The sequence below is a fragment of the Ambystoma mexicanum genome, chromosome 2p, assembly GCF_040938575.1.
Source record: "Ambystoma mexicanum isolate Mex_15411 chromosome 2p, UKY_AmexF1_1, whole genome shotgun sequence".
NCBI lineage: Eukaryota > Metazoa > Chordata > Amphibia > Caudata > Ambystomatidae > Ambystoma > Ambystoma mexicanum.
The window spans coordinates 602178937-602200492 of NC_090923.1; the positions used below are offsets into that span (position 1 = coordinate 602178937).

The window sequence follows — 21556 nt, forward strand, 5'->3', positions numbered from 1 at the left end:
ATTTAATGACATACCAATACGCCATTTGTGGTCGCTGACTTTATGAAAGGGTAAGAAATGCGTTTCTTTAGAACAAAGCAGAGTTTTAACAATTAATGTTTTTTTTTTTGGGAAAAGCATCAACGCCAATCAATTAGTATGCATAATCTGGTAAACTTAATAGGTGTGTGTTGCTTTTGAAGTTACAATCGTCAACACTTGCCCACAAAGTTTTGATTTTACCTATGGATTTAAATGTGTGCAAATCCAAAAAAGACAAAGTGGTGGTGACCACACTGGATAACGTTGTGTTTAGAGCAATATTAGGACATATTAACTTAAAGTTTGGGACGTTGGAATGCACGTGGTGTTGGGAAAATAGATCTAGATTTAATTATGCTTTTAGTTCCTCTGATTTCGAATTTCTTTAATTTGGTTATAGATTGTTGTTTAGTATACACTTGAAAATGTTGGCTAAAAATATACCTTATGAGAAATGTCTGTGGAAAGTCAATGCGCTGCTACTACCAGACAGGGCTCTATAGCAGGCTCCAGAATAATGCCTTATCATAGAAGCCCCTAACATTTCTTTTTAAAACCTTTATTTAAACAAGGCAGCAAATATATCGTTTAGACGTACATGCCAAATACATCATGTGGGCGTCACACTGTACATAAAGGAACTTCCCAGGTGCATGATAGATACATCTCTCCTGAGCCAAATACAATTTTTAGGAGCCACGTTTTTAAAATGAATGGAAATTTAAAATGAAACTGCAAGAAAACAAGCAAAATTATTGCCTGTATTTATTAAAGAAGGGCTCCCAGAAACTGGTTACTTTTGTCACTTTTGTATGCTCTGTGCAGACTGTTGAGTTTAACTTTGAAAACAGACTCAATGTTGTGTGGGGGTCTAGTTGTTTGGGCAACGTGAGCGTCGTGACTGTGTCATGACGCTCACGTGCTCCTTTAATAAAAGGGGCTCTGCTGGCACTGAGAGGGCAGAGCAGCAGAGCCCCCGGAAGTGGCAACTCGTGTCTGTGTTTCTTGTGTGGTGTGTGCCTGCCACGTGGTCGTGGCCTTGTGAGTGCGGCGCGGCCCGAGTGCCCTCGGGGCCGCGACCGCTGGAGTCAGGGGGTGACACCCCCGCACTGTGGTTGGTGCGCCCGGTGACCCCGGGGCACCGCAGGGTGATTACCTGCCCGAGACACGCCGGCTGCCCGCCGACGTGTCCCAGGCTGTCGGGTGATCCCGACAGCGTCAGAAGGCTGCCCCCGGAGACAGGAGGCAGCCCCCTCACACTCCCCAGTCTGTTTTTAGCTAACTGGCATGCAAATGAATGTGAGCTGTAGAAATGTGGCCTGCTGATGATCAGACATTTATTTACATGGGTGACTGTGGGAGGAAACACCTGTAGAATTTATGTGGGTATCTTTAGTTATTCTAATAAAGCAACATTTCATTTTTCTTGCCACTGCCGAGTAAGTCTTGCTTGATGGAGACCGGTAGTTGTCACATGCAGTGATGCATCGAAATACCAGCGAGGGAGACACACTCGAGGCTTTAATGCTGCAGGCTTTGCAGATATTTGCCTGGATTTAATGACCAAATCCACCCCTTGTTTGCCCACTCATAGCATTATCAATAGACATAGTGAAACAACATAAGACATCCATGGGTTCACAGAAAGTCTTTTCACTTTGTCTACAGGTAATGCGATGAGTGTGAAACACTCATGCTCCAGTGTAGAGGGTGGCATACAAGGGCCAACATGCTCCATACTATTCAGGAGATGTTTTGCCGAGTTCTGGTTTTTCCTCTGCGTTCTGAGACTTGCAATCCTGGAACTATAATGGGAAAAGCAGAAATAGAAGTTCCAGAGTACAAAGACCATAACTGACCAATTCATTCCAGAGTCGAATGGGGCATGTTGTGAAGTATGTGTCACGCTGTGACAAGGTGAATCCCGCACCCTCCCACATCGTTATGTGGGGTGGCCCATATTTGGGCTGGAATGTTAAGGGAAGTGAAGTTGGGCTAGGGAGGGTGCGGGTTGAGGGAAAGGGAAGAAAGGGTGTTTCTCAGTTTGAAATGGACCTCAAATAAAAAAGGTTTCTGCTGTTACTGGCTGTGTGTATGTTGCAGTTATTGAGCATGCGGATGCTTTGCATACGTGAAGCCTGCGTACTGACGAGCATAGTCTGCTCATTCTTACATTGGCGACGAAGCTCTGACAAGGATCCATGCCCCATCACACACTGCGCCGCACCGAGAGCGTGCAGGTCTGCAGGCATCACGCACTTGGTCCCGGTGTATGGGCCGTGTCCTACCAGTGCACTGCTATGGAAGGTGCCGCTGGGCACGTGACACGCACATCAGCACGCATCCACGTGCCTATAGTACGCTCTACACCTCCCCAGTGCTCCCAGGTACGGGAAAGTTGGGAAGGATCTCGCCAGAGGCCCGGCACCGTTACAAACTTAGTAGCCCCTCCTCTTTCACAAGGAACAGTACATTCTGTGAAAGCACGAGGAACGTTCTGGCACACAAGAAAGCCTAACTTTGCACCAGAAGCCTAGGAGGAGCCTACAGGGCTACAGCCCAGGGCCCTGGGAAAGGCCACAGAGACAGATCAGCCCAACTCACCCCACTAACATGGGTATTTGCTCACTGACCGTCACATCAGACAGCAAGCACAGGAAGGCCCCCCTCCCACCATCCAACCAGCAACTGGTGCTCCCTGGAACAACCAGGCTGCATATCATGTCTGAGGAAGACATTACATCCACGTCAGGTGGAGGGCCATCAGGACACGTTGCCCCCTCTGCAGGGGGATCTCACGTGATGCACTGGCCGCACCCCTTTGACATACGCAACCCAGCAACCTGAGCCCCAGATGGATGACTTGACTGCGGGACTTCAAATTCTACGTAGTGGCTATAGGGCTCAATGATGACACACGGCTCAAAAACACACAATGGCAGGGAGACCAACAGTCAGAGAAATTGCAGGCGAACTGCTGAACCTCGGCACTGCATCCTACCAAGACCTGCACGCCAAACTATCTGAATACTTCACACCCCATACCTATGTCGACTATGAAAGGCACGTCTTTCATACAACACGCCAGAATACGAGAGAATCCCTAGACAATTTCGTGATGAGACTGAGAATTAAGGTAAAACAGTGTGAATTTCATCACTACTCAAACAAGGAAGCGCTTAATTCTCAGGTCAAAGCAGGCTGCGACTCCCAGTCATTTCGGAAGAAACACCTGCAGAAACACTGATCGCTGAAAGAGATTCTAGCCTAGCACGCATGGAAGCGGCAGTTGAATCCCAGCTGTACAGCCTGGGCAAAGTCACGCTGCAGCCAAAGACCCCCGAACCAGACACCATCAACAAACTCTTCACCTCAATAAACCAGCCGACCAGATGCACAGAAGCCACGTGTTACAGATGTGGTTACGAATACCCCCACACAGGTGACTGCCCCGCCCTAAGTCAAAAATGCACAGCATGTGGTGGCGACAACAATTTCAGGAGCATGTGCAAAAATGCACTCACCCGACCAGCCGGAGAACTCTCAGGGAAGGAAGGAGGACAGCACCGTCAAGACCCCACAAGGGCAGACTGGACAACGAACCAAGATGGCAGTGACGCGACGAGTGTGACCACAGAAAATCATATACGCTAGAGGAATACATGCCATCCGAAAGCTCCAGATGCAGTGGCTGCAGATGTTACGTCTGCTACATTGAAATGGGGGCACCTTCCAGCAGTGAGTCACCCTCATCGAGCGAAGATCAGCGGAAAAAGGGATATGTGTGGGCCCTAAACAATAGCACTGTGACCCAACATAGTCCGATCCTAACGCTCCAAGTTAACGACACACCGCTGGAATTCCTAATAGACACGGGAGCTAGGGTTAACATAATCAGCAAAGAGGCAAACAACATGCTCACGAGGACACTAAAGCTCAAGAGGTCCACCGTCGATATTTACCCATATGGCTCCACCACGTCACTGCCATGCAAAGCGTTATCTCCGCCATGTGCACTCATAAGGCTCATGCAGCAAAGATCCTGCTGTATGTTCTCAAGATGGAAGTGAACAGCGGCAGTATACTCAGCTTCAAAACGGCAGTGGAAATGGGTTTAGTACATATCCTATACCAACTGATGACTCGCAAGTACTTTGCAATTGAAGCAGCATTTCCAAATCTGTTTAAAGGACTCGGAAAGTTGAAAAACCACAAAGTCCAGCTCCACATCAACTTTCTGCAGGGCATCATAGCGTTTAATGCATGATTTAGCTACTGTTTGCAAGACGAGCCATCTGGTAAAGTGCCGCAGCTGACCTACGTGCACTGAGGAAAATATCAGCGAAGCTGTTATGCACCAAGAAAGAGGAATGTCTTGCCCCAGAAAGAGGAAGAACGAGGCAGATTAACCACTGAGAATGCTGCCCAGTGATCTCAGAGCAAGGCTGCGATGATGCCCAATGACCAATAGTTCCCCTGATGTTAGCCGCAGCTGAAGGAAGAATGTCATTATGTTCAGGATAAAGAGGCTATGTACTTGCTGAGGGACTGTGGGAGCCCTCACTCTGGGACTGCAGACAAAGGCTGTGGGGACACCACTGACGGGCGGTTTACTGAATGAGAGGCGGTTCAGAGGGGCCTGTCCCTGAAGCAGTGGATTGCCACTACAGTAGCATCTAGCGGCTTTGTGGAATATCACAGAAACTGCTCTATGTGAGAGCAGAGGCTTTCACTTCAAAGCTGGTGAGGATAGAGACACTGGCATGACCTCTGCCAACCCCCGCCGCCCTCAGCAAGACATGGCCAAGACATACAACACCAATATGAGACTAGATAATAGGGACAGGAATATGCTCTACTCTGGGTGTAGCAAAGCACGCAGCCCACACCCGCCAATCACTTAGAATTTAAACAGCAATATATTGTATTGTATTTTGTTATTTATATAGCGCTCTTTCCCCACTTGTGCGGCCTCAATGCGCTTTTTCCTTGGTTGAACGCCCTTGGTGACCCTTCGTCGATGTCATTGGAGAATTCTAGGGGAGAGTTAGGGGATGCGTGTGTGCATGTTGCCATTCTAGGACTTGGGTGGCTGGCAAGGCTCGACTAAGCAGCCCGTGAGAAATCAGACACATGGGTGGGTGCTGTTGAGGGTTGGAGATAGATTGCTATTGTTGAGAGAGTTTATGTGGGTCAGCTATACCAATTTCCTTTTGGGTGGTGGTCGCCGCATGCTAGTGAATATAGGTGTTGAGGTACGTCAGGAGTTTCAGTCTGGACTGCTATGTGTGCACTAGGCCAGATGTGCTTAGCCGTAGGCGTATTCTATCATGCATGGGTGCTTGGCTGTGCCTGCGCCTATGTCCACGCTAGTGGTGTGAGATATAGGTACTGTAGAATCGTGGGCTCTGTATAGTGGGTGAGAGGCCCACACCAACAGTGCAATCTGAGAACAAGGCCACGCATAGCTAGATTTGAGAGTCCTGCACAGTGGGAGAAGAGGTTTACACCCGACAATGCATTTGAGTTTAAGGCTATGTAAGTGTAGAGCCTGCATTAACAGTGCAATTTAAGCAGAGGGCTAGGCAGAGTGTCCTTGATTAGGGAGTCCTGGGTCTCCCCTTGCAGTAAGTTTTGTCATAAAATGAACCAGGGGATGCCGAGACTATGATATGATATGATATGGCATTTGTAACGCGCCTATACACAAGTGTTTCAAGGAGCGACGAGGCAGGGGGGGGGGACAAGGGGAGACAGACAACGATCCTACTAGGCCAGGTGTCATTCAGATCACGCAAGTGCAAGGGAATAGGGGAAGGGAAAAGTGCATGGGGGAAAGGGAGAGGGGAAAGTGCAGTACAGTGTTATTAGCATACAGCATACAGGATAAATAACAAGGGCCAGCTGGTGGAAAGTGCGAGGTAAGTGCAGACAAGCTGGGAAGGGGGGCTGTAGGGATACAGACACAGTCCCGTAGTGCAGGGGTTGCCAGGGAGGCAGTGCAAGGGAGAGTGGCTGGGCCAAGGACCGAGAACGGTGAGTGGCACAGTTGCAGATTCAGTGCAGTTTCAGTAGTATTAGCAGGGGAGACGGGGAGAGAAAGCGGAGGCAAAGAGGAAGGTTTTGAGGTGCTTCCGGAACCGGAGATGGTTCTCCTCAAGTTTCAGGGAGGCAGGAAGGCTGTTCCAGAGGGAGGCCCCTGCAGCGGAGAGAGATCTGCCCCCAACTCGTTGTTTGGAGAACCGGCTGACCCTGAGGGAGTTGGAGGCGGATGAGCAAAGAGCTCGAGAAGGAAAATATTTAGGAAGTGAGAGTTGAAGGTATTTTGACCCAAGGCCCCAGACGGCCTTGTGGACAATGCAGAGGGTTTTGAACTTGATCCTCACAGTCACTGGGAGCCAGTGTAGTGATTTCAGTCCTGGAGAGATACAATCCCTGGGCTTGAGGCCAAGGACAAGTCTCGCAGCCCTGTTCTGGATGAGTTACAAAGGGCGGAGAGTAGAGGTGGGCAGATTTAGATAGAGGCTGTTACAGTAGTCCAGCTTCAAGAGAACCAGGGCTCTAGAGACAGTGAGCTTCTGGGGGAAGGAGAGGTAAGGAAGGATACCTCTGAAGATTGAGAACCCTCTATGGTCAGCAGATGGCCGCCGTTCCGTGGTGTTGGGGGTTTCAATGTAAGACGAACAAACAGATGGGGGGCTACCTCTCGATTCGTATTGGTGGGGGGGCCTAGGCTGTAGGTTGCAGCCTATTATGTAGTAGTAAGTATCCGCAATGTAACAGTCATCGGGGGCTTGTTGGAACTAGCTTGGGGAATAGGGGTCTGGAGGGGTGTTGTTAGTGATGGTTTTCAGGATGAGCGTTGCGAGTTGACAGTCGCAATGGGTAGTTAATGAAGTGCGTGTGCTAGCCAGGGTCCTTATCACATAGTTAGTTGTCTCTCATGTGGACCAGTGGGCAGGGTTTCGCGGTGAGTGTGATGCCTGTGTAGCCACAGCAAAGGCTGCTAGCTTAGCTCGGGTGCTTGTGGGGTTGGATTGTTGTTGTGGGTGTGATGCTGGTGGATCAGGAAAGCCACAACGAAAGCTGCTGGCTTACCTGGAGATTCCAGACGGCGGGTGGTGTTGTTGAGCGGAGAGTGGTGGTGTGTCAGGTGAAAGCCGCTGCGAGAGCTGCCGGCCCCTGAGTTACGATCGGAAGCGGAGGAGATTATTAGTGGAGTATTCATGGGGCTTAGTGGCTTAGGAGAGTTGGAAAAAGCCAGATTTTAAGGGCCTTCCTGAATTTCAGGTGGTTTTCGATGTTGCGAATGTGTATGGGAACGGAATTCCAGATGATTGGTGCTCAGACGGAGAAGGAGGAGCCGCTAAGTCTTATGGAGTTGTGCGGGTGGAATCACTAGGCGAAATGCAATGCGCGATCTGAGGTTCCTGGACGGTTGGTAAGGGACAATTTTGTCACGTAGGTATTCAGGGCCTGTGTTGTGGATTGCGCGATGGGTGATACACATGGCTTTAAAAGGTGGTGCGTCGAGCAATAGGGAGCCAGTGGAGCACTCTCAGGGTAGGGCTGATGTGTTCTCTGGTGGGAAGGTTGATGAGGAGGCGATCTGCTACGTTTTGGACTCTTTGAAGTTTCTGTAGTCGGGATGCGGGGGCTCTTAGATATAGTGAATTTGCGTAGTCAAGGCGGAAGAGGATGATGGAGTTGGTGGCCGAGAAGCGGTGGGGATAGGTGAGGTAGGGGAAAATCCATCTGAGGATACGTAAATGAAGGAAACAGGTTTTGGATACATTGGTGATGTGTTTGGTGAGGGATAAATCTGAGTCAAATTCACATCCAAGGTTTTTTACCACGTTTGAGGCTGCTTGTCCAGGAGATTCGGGCCAAGTGATGGGTTAGGGAATGAGGGATGTTTTCCTGCAGAGTAGGATTTCGGTTTTACCAGGGTTGAGGATGAGGTGATTGGTTGTCATCCAGTCATCAATATCAGAGAGACACAATGATAGGTCCCGGGTGCCGGATCCTTCCAGGTTTGGTATTTTGAGGATGATCTGGGTATCGTCTGTGTAGTTGTAGCATGTGAGGTTGTATGAACAATGATTGCGGGAATGGGTTTTATGTAGAAATTGAAGATTAGCAGTGATGTGGATGCTCCTTGGGGGACACCTTTGCATATTGGACGTGATATGGATGTGAATTGGTCGAGGTGCACGATTTGCGACCGGTTGGAGATGAAGGAAGAGATCTATAACAGGGCTGTGTTTTTTATTCCTAGTGTTTGTAGTCTGTCTAATAGAATGCTGTGATCTATGGTATCGAAAGCTGCGGACAGATCGAGAAGGATGAGAACCGCTCAGCCGTCTGCATCGGCTGTTCTTTTTAGGTCATCCCAGATGGAGACTAGGGAGACTTCTGTCCCCCTTAGTGGTCTGAAACCTGATTGTGCTGGGTGGTCTAGGAGGTTGTTGGATTCAGCGAATTGGCCAAGCTGTTTGTAAGCCGATGAAACGCGTATTGGAGATAGGTCGGTAGTTTTGGAGAAGAAGTGGGTTAAGCGTCGTTTTTGAGAATGGGTTTGGTGTAGGGTGTTTTTAGGGCTTTTGGAACGGTTCCTGAGGTGAGTGAATGGTTAAGGAAGGTGCGAGCGAAGTTGCCTGCACAGGTGGTGCTTAGTATTTTCTTGAGCAATGTGGGCGTGCATGGGTCTTCCGGAGAGCCTGACGGGCGGCTGGCCGCTAACAGTGAAAGGAATTCTTGATTTGTGATGGGAGAGAAAGAGTCGAAAGAAATTTGAGAATGGGATGGGGCTTGTGTGGGGCACTGGGGTGCGTGGGCGGTGGTGGTAAACTTTTTATTTTGGCGATGATGACGTGTCGTTCATTGGCGGTGTTGTAGAAATGGAGTGAGAGGGTGTCACATAAGGCTTGGGAGGTTAGGATGGTCAGGCGAGAGCATGAGGGCGATTTGATTTCTGCTATGATTTTGTGTAGTTCCTTACTTGGTTTGCGGGCATTTTGGATTCAGCTACCATAATATTATTTTTTTTTATTTCTGATCTGTAGTTTCTGAGGTATCCAGTGATTGCATCGAATACAATGCATTGAATGACAAAGCATCGAAACAAATGCATCGGAAAAAAAGCATTGAATGCATTTTTTTCAAAGGTAGATGTTTTATTTTAATTATAATGGGTTTTAAGGGGTAGAAAAAGCAGGGGTTTAGGGGGGACCCCCCATAAATAAAAATGAAAAAAAAATGCAGCCTATGCTTTTTTTGTTGCTTTTTTTTAGATGCTAAGGCATTCGATGCAATCACTATAAACTATTTCTGGTTGTCCTTGCTAGGGCGTTTTTGTTTTGGGCTGAAGGGTGGGCTCTCCAGGCCCGTTCCAGGCGGTGCTTGAGAGTTTTGAGGAGTTTGAGATTGGGGGAGAACCAGCTTGGCGATGGGCCACATCTCTGCGAGTAACGTTTTGACGGGGTGAGGGGTTTTAGGGCAATGGAAAGCCAGAGGACGAAGGAGTCAATCGCTGGTGGTTCTTCCACTAGGAAGAGTGAGTTGAGCGAGTTGCGGAGTGAGAGTTCTAGATCAGGGATGATTACCATTTTGTTCCATAATGGGAAAGTGGAGGGAGCAGTTTGTGGGGGGGGGGTGTTGTGTTTTGGCCGCTGGCCACAGTGTTGAGCGGTATGCTGAAGCAGAGTGCTGCGTGATCAGACCATGACAGTGGGCGCGTTGGTTGAGTGGATATGTCTGAGGTGCTGAATATTGCATCAAGGGTATGGGTGGGAGTGGATGTGTGGTTTGTCAGATTGAGTGGGTCTAGAATGTCTGTAAGTGCCCTGGTCATGGTGTCTGATGGTGTGTCGAACCATATGTTGAAATCTCCTAGTGTAGTGAGAGTTGGGTGTTGGATGAGATTGGCGGCCAGAGCTTCAACAAATGTGTCTGCAAAGTTTTTGTTATAACCGGGAGGTCTATAGATGAGGAGGAAACTGTGTGAGATGGACAGTGCGAGTTGGAGTTTTATCAGGAGGGATTCGTAGTCAGTGGTGCAGATGGAGGAGTCAATGGTTAATAGCTTAAATTGTTTTTTGTGTAATATTGCGAGGCCACCTACCATACGAGATCTGTTATGAACGGTAAGAGTGTAGCCAGGTGGTAAGGACTCATGTACAAGGGGTTTGTAGTCATCAGAGAACGCGGTCTCAGTAATGAAAAGGATGTCTGTTTTTTCTTCTGTGATAAGGTCATAGATGTGGAGTGTGTTTTTGGAAACAGATCTGGCATTGATGAGAGTGCAGGATATTTGGAGGAAGGCCTTTGTGGGTGGAGGGTGGTTGGTGTTTGTGTGGAGAGTGGTGTCTGATGCCGGGGGAGGCAATAAGGGTGGAGGGGGAGTGTGGGGATGAGGAGGCAGTAGGAGTGGGTGGACAGGAGGAGGAAGGGAAGAGACCTATGACTGGGTTGGGTTTGGGCAGTGAGGTTTTGTTCCGGTATTGTGGTGGCGGTGTTTGCGAAGTGTGATGGAGAGTGGGAAATGCTAGGCGACGGCATTAGGTGCCTGTGGTCTCGCCCTTTTCTTGCGGTATGTGCGGTTATCGGAGTGTGGGAGAGGGTGGGTTTTTCTCCGGTGAGTGGGGTGTTGGCTAGAGGTTCTCTAGCTGCGCTTAGTGAGGGGAAGTGGGAGGTGTGAGTGGTCTGTAGTCATTTGGGGGGAGTGTATGTGGTCTGCGTCAGGAAGTGCGAGTTCCGAGGATGGGAGCTGTCTGATCGTTCTCTCCATCTTGCTGCTCTTAATTGTGCAGAGCGGGATCTGGGAGTGGGGGAGAGAGCGACAGTCTGAAGCAGGGGGGTAAGGTTGGGGCGGGGGAAAAAGGGGCAGTTAGGTGTGCCAGTTGAGTGTGCGCTGTGGAGGGGGGTGAGCTGTGTGGTAAAGGGGGTAGAGAGCGATTGTGGTGGTTCTCAGTGGAGCCAGGGTTGTGGCAGGAGGCTGCGTAGGTGTGGCCAGTGGATGACAGGGTGCCTCAATAACAATATTAAGGATTGAGGAATAGATTTCGGGGTGCAGGTTGCGTTCAAGGTCGAACAGGGCAACCTGTCTGAGCCAACAATGGAGTTAGTGTAAGACTAAGCCCCGTGACCTAAGAAGTGTTTTATGTACCAGACTAAAACACAGCGTCCCAACAATGCAGCGTGTGTGCAAGGTCAAACACAGCTAGATTTGAGAGTCCTGTATAGTGGGAGAGAGGCCTAGACCTAACAGTGCAGTTTGTGCAACAAATTAAACCCAGTGACCTAACACTAACACTGCAGTTTGTGTAACAGCTTAAACACAGTGGCCTAACAATGAAGTTTATGTAACAGCTTAAACACAGTGACCAACAATGCAGTTTGTGTAACAGCTTAAACACAGTGACCTAACAGTGTGGCATGGGCACCAGACCAAAACACAGCTAGATTTGGGAGTCCTGCATAGTGGGAGAGAGGCCTAGACCTAACAATGCAGTTTGTGCACCAGACTAAAACACAGCTAGAATTGACAGTCCTGTATAGTGGGAGAGAGGCATAGACCTAATAATGCAGTTTGTATAACAGCTTCAACAAAGTGACCTAACAATGCAGTTTGTGTACCACTCCCCTCGTAGGCCTACCATGCTAGTTGCTGCTGGTTGACGGCTGGCCACTGGCTTCCCCTGTGGACACCTTCAGACACAGTGTGGAGCTGCCTCTGTTGAAGTCGCCCTTTGCCTTGGGCCCTTAGACGCAGGGGCTGCCGGGCAGGGGGCTGCCCTGGGAGGGCGCGTTAAGCGGGTCTCCAATCAGGGCTCGGGGGTGGGATGGGAGGCGGGTGGAGGGAGAGAGGCCGAGTGGAAGGGCAGGGGAGAAAGCGAGATCACAAGCAGGGTGGGGGCTTCAAGATGGTGAAAACCAGGCTCAAACACAGGCCCAGGGGCCTTTACCAGCAATATCTGCTCACCTCCAGCTCCTCACAGCAATGGAGCATCAGAAAACAGGACCTAGACAGTGCAGCAGAGGCCGTGCAAGATGTGTTTGATGGGAACTAAAAGCCATTGGGCCTAATTGTAAGTTTGGCAGTGTGGAAGAAATGTGGCACTAATTCCTTTAACACCACTTGTTTGGGCGGTAACAGAATTACCACTGTTTTATCTGTACCGTCACATTATAACTGTTGGTGGATTTACCGCCCATGGCATTACCATGGAGTTACTGCACTGTAAATCCACACATTTTTGGAGGAAAAGTAGCAGATTCACCGCCAGCTTGTTTCCGGAGGTAAATCTTGCACCTTACCTACAGTAAATCTGCCCATTTTTGGGAGCAAAGTGGCGGATTCACCTCCAGCTTAATTGCTGCAGGTAAGTTCTCCACTTTACCCTCCAAAATGCAGTGTTGGATTTACCACATGGTAATTCCACCAAAAATCCCCATGGAGTCTTTAGTGGCAGGAACGGTAATTGAGTTTATCGGTAATTCAGCGGAATTACCACCAAACTCGTAATGAGGCCCACTGACAATTATTCGCAGTTTTGACTCTTCAGAACCAAAAAAAGAGCTGTGCAACATAAAGTTTGTAATTGAGTCAATTGTTGGCTTGATTTGCCATCATGTCCTCATCAATTCTCCCAACGTCAGCCCAGCCAGCAGGTATTGCCGCGATGACGCTCCTTGGCCAAGGAATCCTGGCCACAGTAATTCTGATAACCCATTGCGCCATATTCATAATAGACGCGTCTCTTTTCAAGCAACTGCTGTAAATTAAACCTAAATAAACCCTCATTTGCCAGATATATAACGCAACTCCGATTCGTGGATCATTTCACATCAAATGAAATAACATTTAGAAAGTGATCTTTATAATAACAAGTTCAACAAAATATGTTTAAACATTTACATTCTTCTCAAATATAATCATTTAAAAGGGGAAGATTTAAAAAAAAATTACATGTGCAACAGATTTTCAAGCTTTACATTCTTTACAGTTTATGATTTGACAGTCAAATTCATTATAGTCAATAAACGGAGTTAAATACGACCAACAGTAAATAAAGCCGCAGCGCCCTCTTTTGTTAATTAGAAAAATTACAATATAACTAATTTCCCTTGGTGGCCAGAGAATACCCGTCTATAAGTAAAAGCTACGAGCACTAGAGGGCACCACTAGATCGAAAAATGAAAAATGCAGTCGCTTTTTCATTTTGCAGTCTGGAGAGCTGCAGGGAGAAACAAGGCATGGGAAAGCACTTGCCAGGCACTGCTGATGTGGTATTAACTGGGCATTGATGGAAACAGGTGTAAAATGGTGGGAGTACCTGGGCATCTAACAGCAATGCGTGGCAAATGCCTAATACTCATAGACATGCCAAAACTGTTGGCTTTGCCAATGCTTGCTTTTAACAGGACTTCAGTGAAGGGCACGCAAAGTTCTTATAAATCGAGTGGCTGAAGGCAGACCTGGCTCAGACATTTTTATTATACCAGTAGCATGTTTACAGCTCCAATTAAGTCATTAACTCTTGGAAGACTGCTTTGAAAACATGATGCCAGGCACTTTCAGTACAAAGTTTGATGGTAAGGCTTGTTTAAAGGAAGACCAAAGGATTCCCATTCCCACGAGGGGGTAATTTAGGCGGGGAGGGGCAGTAACAGGATGGAAATAGACATAGGGATTATCATGGCCATGGGCAGTCAATGGGTGGGCCAATAACCAAACAACACCAACAAGCTTTGTGTCCTTACTTATATGTAATTTCTTCCTGTCTGTACATAATGCAATCGCTTCATATTGGTTGTAAAGCGCCAACCAAAAGACCAAACTAAAAATGCAAGTGTTACTTAAACAGGAATAGGAAAGGTGAAGTTCCTCAAAGATTTTTGTGTAAGAAATGACACTGATATATTTGTATTAAAGAAAACAATCAAAGATTGTTTTATAGCTGTAGGGAAAACTAAAGCATTTTCAGGAAAAGAAAATGAATATACAAAGTCAAAAAAACAGTACAATAGTTCTTACAAAGTTCTTGGTCTGGCTACATTTGCATTTCAAATCAATGGGCCTCATTACTAGTCTGCCAGTGCGGAAACAACAGTGGCGGTAAACCTGCCGCCACTGTTTCTGGACCGGCAGATTACGAGTTCTGCAGGCGGGTGGCATCACTCCCACCAGGTCTGACCTGGCGGGAGTAACGCCACCCGCCTGCATGCGAAAATGGACACACTGGCTCCGTCATAGACGGAACGGTGTTACCATGGGATTCTATGGGAATGGGGAACAACACAGTTACTGCATCCGGAATTACCGGCACCCAGGGTTGTAATACCCTGGTGTTACCGGGTGATCCGGAGGCGGTAACTGTTTATGGGTCTGGCGGCAACCTACTGTTTTTTACGGCACGGTTACCGCTGGACTCGTAATGAGGCCCAATGACTTTGGACTTTGTCTTTGTGTTGCGGTTTTTGCTGGATTATCAAAACCTTGTTGTTTGAGTGGGAGGATCAAAGCGTCTGTGCCCACTGCCTGAAGAACTCCTTCAAGAGAGCGGGTAGGTGTACCAAATTCTTTAAGTGGGATATGAAATCGAGGGGCTCCAACGTGCCGTAATGCAATATATGGGGGGGGGCCTGAAAAGGGTCTTAAGCAGCCTAATACTCCAAGGGCCAGATTACAGAAGGTTTGCACCTGTGCAAGTGCAAAGTTGCACAGTATTAGCACTAAGGCAAAGTTTGCCCTATTTGTATAAACATTGGGACACATTAAAAAATCATTGCACCTCGGCAAGTGCAGTTTGGCATATTAAAAGCACCAGTGCTAAAATTGCCCTAGTGTAAAAAAGATACATTTTCACTATATTTTTGCACCAGGGCAAAGTTTGCCCTAGTGCAATTATGGATTGGTATTAGCAAAAATGCATCAAGCATTTATCTTTTTAGCACTAGGGCAATTTTAGCAGTTGTGTTTTTAATTTCCAAATTACACTTGTCGAGGTGCAATGGTTTTTTAATGTGTTCCAGTGTTTTTGTAATCTGGCCCCAAGTAGCTAATAAACCTTTAAAGGCGGTGGGGTATATGTAAATAAAGGAGTGACCTAACGGAACCAATAGCTGTTTCATCTTTTCAATGAAAAGGAGTACATTTTACTTTAAAAGATGTTAAAAAATATAAATAATGTGTTTACAAATATTGACAAAAATAAATATATTCAAAGATGAAATAGAAAATCGAATAAAAATATATCAGCGCACCATGTAATCCCACAGTTCTTTTGAAAGAAATCCAGGAGTTGTACGCACTATTTAAAATCATTCTAATGGCAATTCTTTAATACGTGCTGTAAAATTTAAACAATGTATTCTCCTGTAATTTCCATTAGTGTTTAAAAACACCCACATTTGTATGCCACAAGTTAGTATATGTTGTGATTCATTGAAAAGACCTTCATATAAAAGTGCTCACATCAATCCATCTTAGAAAATATCTTATTTTGAAGTGTCTCACTATTTAACAGATTGTGATAATGTATTAAGTTGCGCTGAATTGTACTTTCACTTTATAGATCACGTGTATTTAGCATTTGTTTTGTATCTCTATAGATTCATGATTGTTTTTGTTTTTTGTACTCTCTTTTTTGACAACATGAACAATAATGTTTTGTGAATTCATATATACTAGCTGTTGCCGGCGTAACATACGCCATACTAGCATATCTTTAAGGTCAATATCGGTCGGTATTTCATAGGGTCACTTCTGTCCCGCTTCTTAAATATCAGAATTACCACTGATCGTTTCCAGGAAGGGGGCGTAGTTTCCTGTGACTTATTAATGGACATTGAAAAGGCTAAACATATAGGAAACTGTCTTCTTTTTAATTTGAAAGGCATATTTTTATCAGATGGAATGAGAGGTATGTGCGCGTGAGGAGGCATTCATCCTTTAGGCAGAGCTTTAGAGACCGAGTCAGTAATTAACTGGAACCGCCGTGCCCTGTGTAAAGATGAGTGGGGGTGGAAAGAAGTAACTTGAAATTATTCGGAATGTTTGCGATTGTGGAAGGTTAAGCTGACCATGTAGAACCATGCTCATTCTGTTTGTTAAAATTATAGCTGTTGTTGAATTGGAAGGGTACACAGAGGTGCACTTTGCCATTTGGGCAACCTAACTCTGATAAATTGCATCAGCTGAGTACAAAAACATACCTAAGCATTTTATTGTTACGCTCACCTGGTATCCACGGGGACGCCACCCAGCCAGTTGGTCGTTGGTGCCCTTCCCAATGATTCCCTGGTGTGGTCTCGGTGTCGATGGGATTCCGCCTGGAAATGAATACAATATTAGGAGTGGGCGACCAAGGTAAGTTTTCCCCCACCTCCCTTGTGTTTCCAGTCCCTCCTGGTTCTCTTCTCACCTGGTTGTCGGAATCGGTGGGCTCTCCATCCTGCTCTCTGGGCAGGGGCGCGTTGTCTTTTGTGGGCGCGGGCGGTCCTGTTAATTAACTGACTGCTGCCCTTGTAGTGTCTTTCAGGTAGGTCTTATTGTGATTGATGGCGTCGTAATTCTAACATGCCTTTTCTCTGTTCAAAATGTCTCTTTTTTATCTCCCTAGGAACGCAGAGTGTCCGCCTGGAGACCTGGATATGCTGGTTCTCACCAGGAGATGATGCGGTAAGGAGGCGCTTTGCGTAGCGCAGTGATGTCTTGTCCTCACTGACCTGTGCTTTTCTCTTTTCGTAGGTTGCGGTGAGTTCCCAGTGCAGATGGAGTTCCGGAGCTATGCCGGCTGAAAAGGAACCAACCAGGTAAGTTTTTAAGCGCTTTGTGGTTGTAATGTCTCCATTACCTCCTTTAATGATGTCTTTCTCCTTTTCTCAGGTCCTTCGATCCGGGCGGTGAACTCCACCAACAGAGCTGCCCAGGAGCTGCGAGCAGTGAAGGATGATGAATGAAGGTAAGATTCTGCTGCTAACGATGTTCTTGGTTTTTCTGCAGGTCCGGAATTCACCAGGCTCGTGAGAAAACTGGACAAGGTGAGCGTCACGTTGCTAGAAGCAAAGTAACGCGAAGCGTGTTGTCTTGTTCGGGTGTGATTTAAATAGCCACTGTAAAGTAGTCCAGGTAAAGTAGTCCCTAGGCCACCACACCCAAAACACTAGACCGCATAGCTTGGTTCTAGGAACCAAGCTATGTGGATGCCTCCATGTTGGCTGAAAGCCTAAATAAAGTAGTTCCTCAAGCAGATGTCTTTCCTTACTGATGAGCCTGGCGCCAAAGGCGCCAGGACTGGCCCCAAGAGGGCCTGAGAAGTGGATGCCAGGCCTTATTAGTGATCCGAGCCCCGATTCCACCTGGCCAATGGGCTTGCCAGTGGGGATCAGGGCTGAGGGTTGTGACATATATATATATATATATATATATATATATATATATATATACATGGTTCAATCATGTTTTTAAATTATATATGTAATTGGTTATTTTATCCCATGAGGAGTGTATTGTATTATACATTGTATTGCTCCCCATCTCTTTATGAGTCATAGGAACCCCCTAGCATTCTTTCTATAGATAATACAGCTCTGTGCTGTTAACAGAACTACCTAGGAGTTTATTCTTTGACAATGTACAAATTGAGGGCAATAGTCAGAGTAACATTTCAAGCCAAATCACTGCACAAAAAGAAAGCCCTACAATTATCATGGAGATCAATGAAGCAGAATCAGTATTAATAAATGATCCTTTAATAGAAGATCTGATTACAAAAAAGGTCTTATCCAGTTTGAAGAAGGAAATCATATATCTATACCTGGCAGATGATTATATTCTAAAACCGAGATTGCAAACAATGAATTTACAAAAATGAACTAGTCAAGGTAGAACTAAAAAAAGTGGGTATCATTTCCTGACACCCAATCATCTGGGTCAAAGCTAGAAATAGATCAGAGCCGTTTATAATGATATTCATCACATGAATACCAGCAGATTTTTTTAGATTGAGGCAGAAGGAGGGGGGCTTGCAGGAAGGTTGAAAGGACCTCGACACCAATTGTTCAACGTGGTGTTTCCACCACCCCAGCAGTTTTTCAAACTTGGAGGCGGGCCCATCACAGTTCGACGACAATGCCACTGTCATTGTAATTTGTAATGAATTGCAAACATCTCACAGACTCAAATATGAGTTTGTTGAGCAAAGGATTAACTTTTGCGCCAAGCCACATCATTTCTAATTTATGAATCGAAGTCAAACAATTTCTTAGCAAAATAGGACTTAAATCTATTTAGAGGTTGCTGAGGAATTTGGTATTGAATATTTACAATTTAGGGCTAAATCTTCCTTCAGACCACCTGTTAAAGATTGTATGCCGTGTTTACATTTTAAACATGCAGTTTTCACTGCAGTCTTTTTTTCCTAATTATTTTTTTAAATATATATGAATTGTGTATTTGGGGTAGGGGATTGGTGAGTTTTAGGGGTGGGCTAGATAGGGAGTTGGGTGGGAAACACTCCATTAAAAAAATTTAAAAATCAGCCCATACGACTGCAAAGAAAACTGCACGGTTAAAGTGCAAATGAGTAAAGTGGCCGTGGCGGAAACACGTGGAACCATTATAGATATGCCCAAAGAAGTGCCTATATCTGTGCTTAACAGGTCATATTGGTTGCTGTCTAATACATTACCCATGAAATATCAAACAAGAGAGGAATTCCTATCTCTTAAAAATGTGAAAAATTATCCATCATTCATTCATTGTAAAACCTGCTGTAAAAGGTGGAGGCGCTGTACTCCTAAATATCACACAATATGAGGAAGTAATGAAATAACTTAGTGTTCCTGATCACTATTGTGCATTGAAACATGATCCCACCAATAGCATTCAAACGTCAATCTGTAATTTCACAGATCAAGCATTTAAGGATGGGCTTATGGGTTGTAAAGTCTTTGTTAAGCTGAACTGTTAGAACCCCCATCTTCCTGCATTTTATATACTCGCCAAAGTACATAAATCTACTACCAATACCCCAGGCACACCTATTATATCGGCCTGTGGAAACAACTTGCAGCCACCTACAAGTCAGTTTTCTAGATCTGGTCGTTCTAGCCCAGGAAGGAGGAATCACAACATTGTCCACCAAAAACCCCCAGATAGGAATTCTCTCCTACTTTTTCAGAGTTATCACCCAAGGAGCCTTAGAGAAAACCTCCCGTTTGGGTGGGTCTTACGCAACAGGAGGAACTTTACGGCCTTCTGGGATTAAGATGTACACGGATTGGATCCGGCCCAGAAATTGAAGAATCAGGGATAACCTTAAAAAACAGTACACCGCGCCAGAAAGAGGGCAAGACATACCCTGCCGATATCACTCTAGAGCAACACGGGAAGAGGCACAGCAATTAAGAAAACATTACTGCAGTATTCAGCTACTCTCTGCTCATCAATCCATTAAAAAAGGAAGTGTTCGAACTTTGGCACATCCTCAATGTGGGCACTGTGAACATTAGGCCCCCAAGGTTCGCCATGAAACAGACATACAAAGAAATTAAAGAAAAAAGCCTGCTAACACGCTCTGGGACACTTCCAGTCCGTCGGGACATGCGTCCTGTGGTCAATGCTCAATATGCCGTCTGGCAAAAAGAAGAAAATCTATAGAAACTGGTTGGCACGATCCGTGGCAACAAAAATACTTTACCAACTGCAATAGTTGCAACATCATTTACATCATTACGTGCCTGTGTGCCCTGATATATGTGGGCATGACTACTCACCCCATCAAGACCCGAGTCGGTGAGCATTGCTCCTGTATCAGCACTAAGAAAACCACAGCCCCTTGCAAAAAGTACATGGCCATGCAGACTTTACCTGGACTGTACTGGAGAAAATCATTGTCCACAGAAGGGGAGGTGATGTGCACTCCCTTCTCTTCAAGTGAGAACAACTCTGGATCTATCACCTGCAGACAGATTGAGTAGGTCTGAATGAATGCACTAGTTGGCAGACCCTTGCTACCATATGAAATTTCTTTAATTTCCCAAGAATTCTCTAATAAAAACTTTCCACAAATCATCCACCATATGGATCATGCACCTCATGTTGTTAAACAAGGATGCATTTTTATTGGTAGCACAGCAATAATCATAATAGCCATGAGCTGTGAACAGGGGCCCTCCAACTCTGTGCCCTGGTACATTGCACTCAACCCCCTTTGGCCCCGTTGATGATTGACGTGGGACAATCTATTTATTCACTTAATATTGTTCATCAGATTTGATATCATTTGCACAATTAACACACCCATGCTTCTAGAAGTGCATCTAAATGTGTACAGCACATACCCAAGAGTACAGAGTTCCCGTGCTGCTACACAACAGGCGCTGCATGACAAACTGCCACTGGGAGCCATAGGAACAGACAATTGCCATTCCGCTGCAATGGTTGCCATAGAAACCATGACGCATGATGAATTGAGGATTTGCCGACTCAGAGAATGCTGCGCGTGTTTTTCTCGACATCAACACAGCAATCGGCATGGATTGGCAGGAGCGGGTGAATTGCCACTGTGTTGTCAATTTTTCATAGCGATTTGACCCACATGTTTCTAAATATGTATTAGTAACATTTGCATCCAACGCTAATTCATCACAGATCCTGGGCATCTTAACAGATGCCATGACACAGTAGTTTGCGAGTTGGTAACTACAACACAACCAGATTGCCCATGGCCACCCGTTTGTATGAGTCGGAACAATGGCTGCTATGCGCACGTGCACCCTGGCAAGCCTGGGACCCTGACTCATCAAACGAGGGTCGGGGACGCAGCACGCACTGTCTTTCAGCTGTGCGGTACATCCCCAACCTTCCTCTCCACAAGATTAATGCCACATTAGGTAAGTGAGCTTCAGGAGGTACCTACGACCAGCAGGCTGATTATTACACTTCATTCTGGTCCTAGAATGCCCCCTCTAGAATGACAAAATAATAACATGCAACACAGATCGCTAGCAAAATAAATTGTATGTTGTCAAGACCCTCTATCCAAGACCTGACACTGTACCTTTTTTGATTGTGTCTAGGTCTGATAGAATTGAGAGGCTGCCACGCTGCTGTATCGTATTGATAAGTTTCTGCGTAATTAGGTAAGCATGTGTGGTTTTTTATATCCACATTAGCATCCTACAACACCAAAAAAGGTTCATTTTAACCCTATCTCTATCTTTTTGTCGGCCCCTGCCCTTCCTGTCTCAAAACAGGCAGCAAAACCCTTCTATGTCCACCAACTAGAAAAACATATTCGAATGTCCAGCAGCACCGGAATAAACATTATTATATCTATCATATAGATAGCAACATCCACGGTCCTGAAGAAAGTGGCAATACCATTGTCAGCCACTGAATCCAGTCAACCAACCTTACTAAGGGATTTACCAATAATCATGGGACAACCAATACAAGACAATATGTGCACCCCTGAGGTCCACATGTATTTCTTCTTTTTTAAATTGTAGATATTAAGTTCAAGTG

At 46.1% G+C, this 21556-nt stretch overlaps 1 long non-coding RNA gene across 1 annotated transcript in view; it reads right to left on the reverse strand.

Annotated features, from left to right (window-relative positions):
- The window catches only part of LOC138566602 (uncharacterized), a 104312-nt gene that overhangs the window by 19082 nt on the left and 63674 nt on the right, over positions 1-21556 (reverse strand). The gene's annotated exons all lie outside the window — the stretch shown is intronic.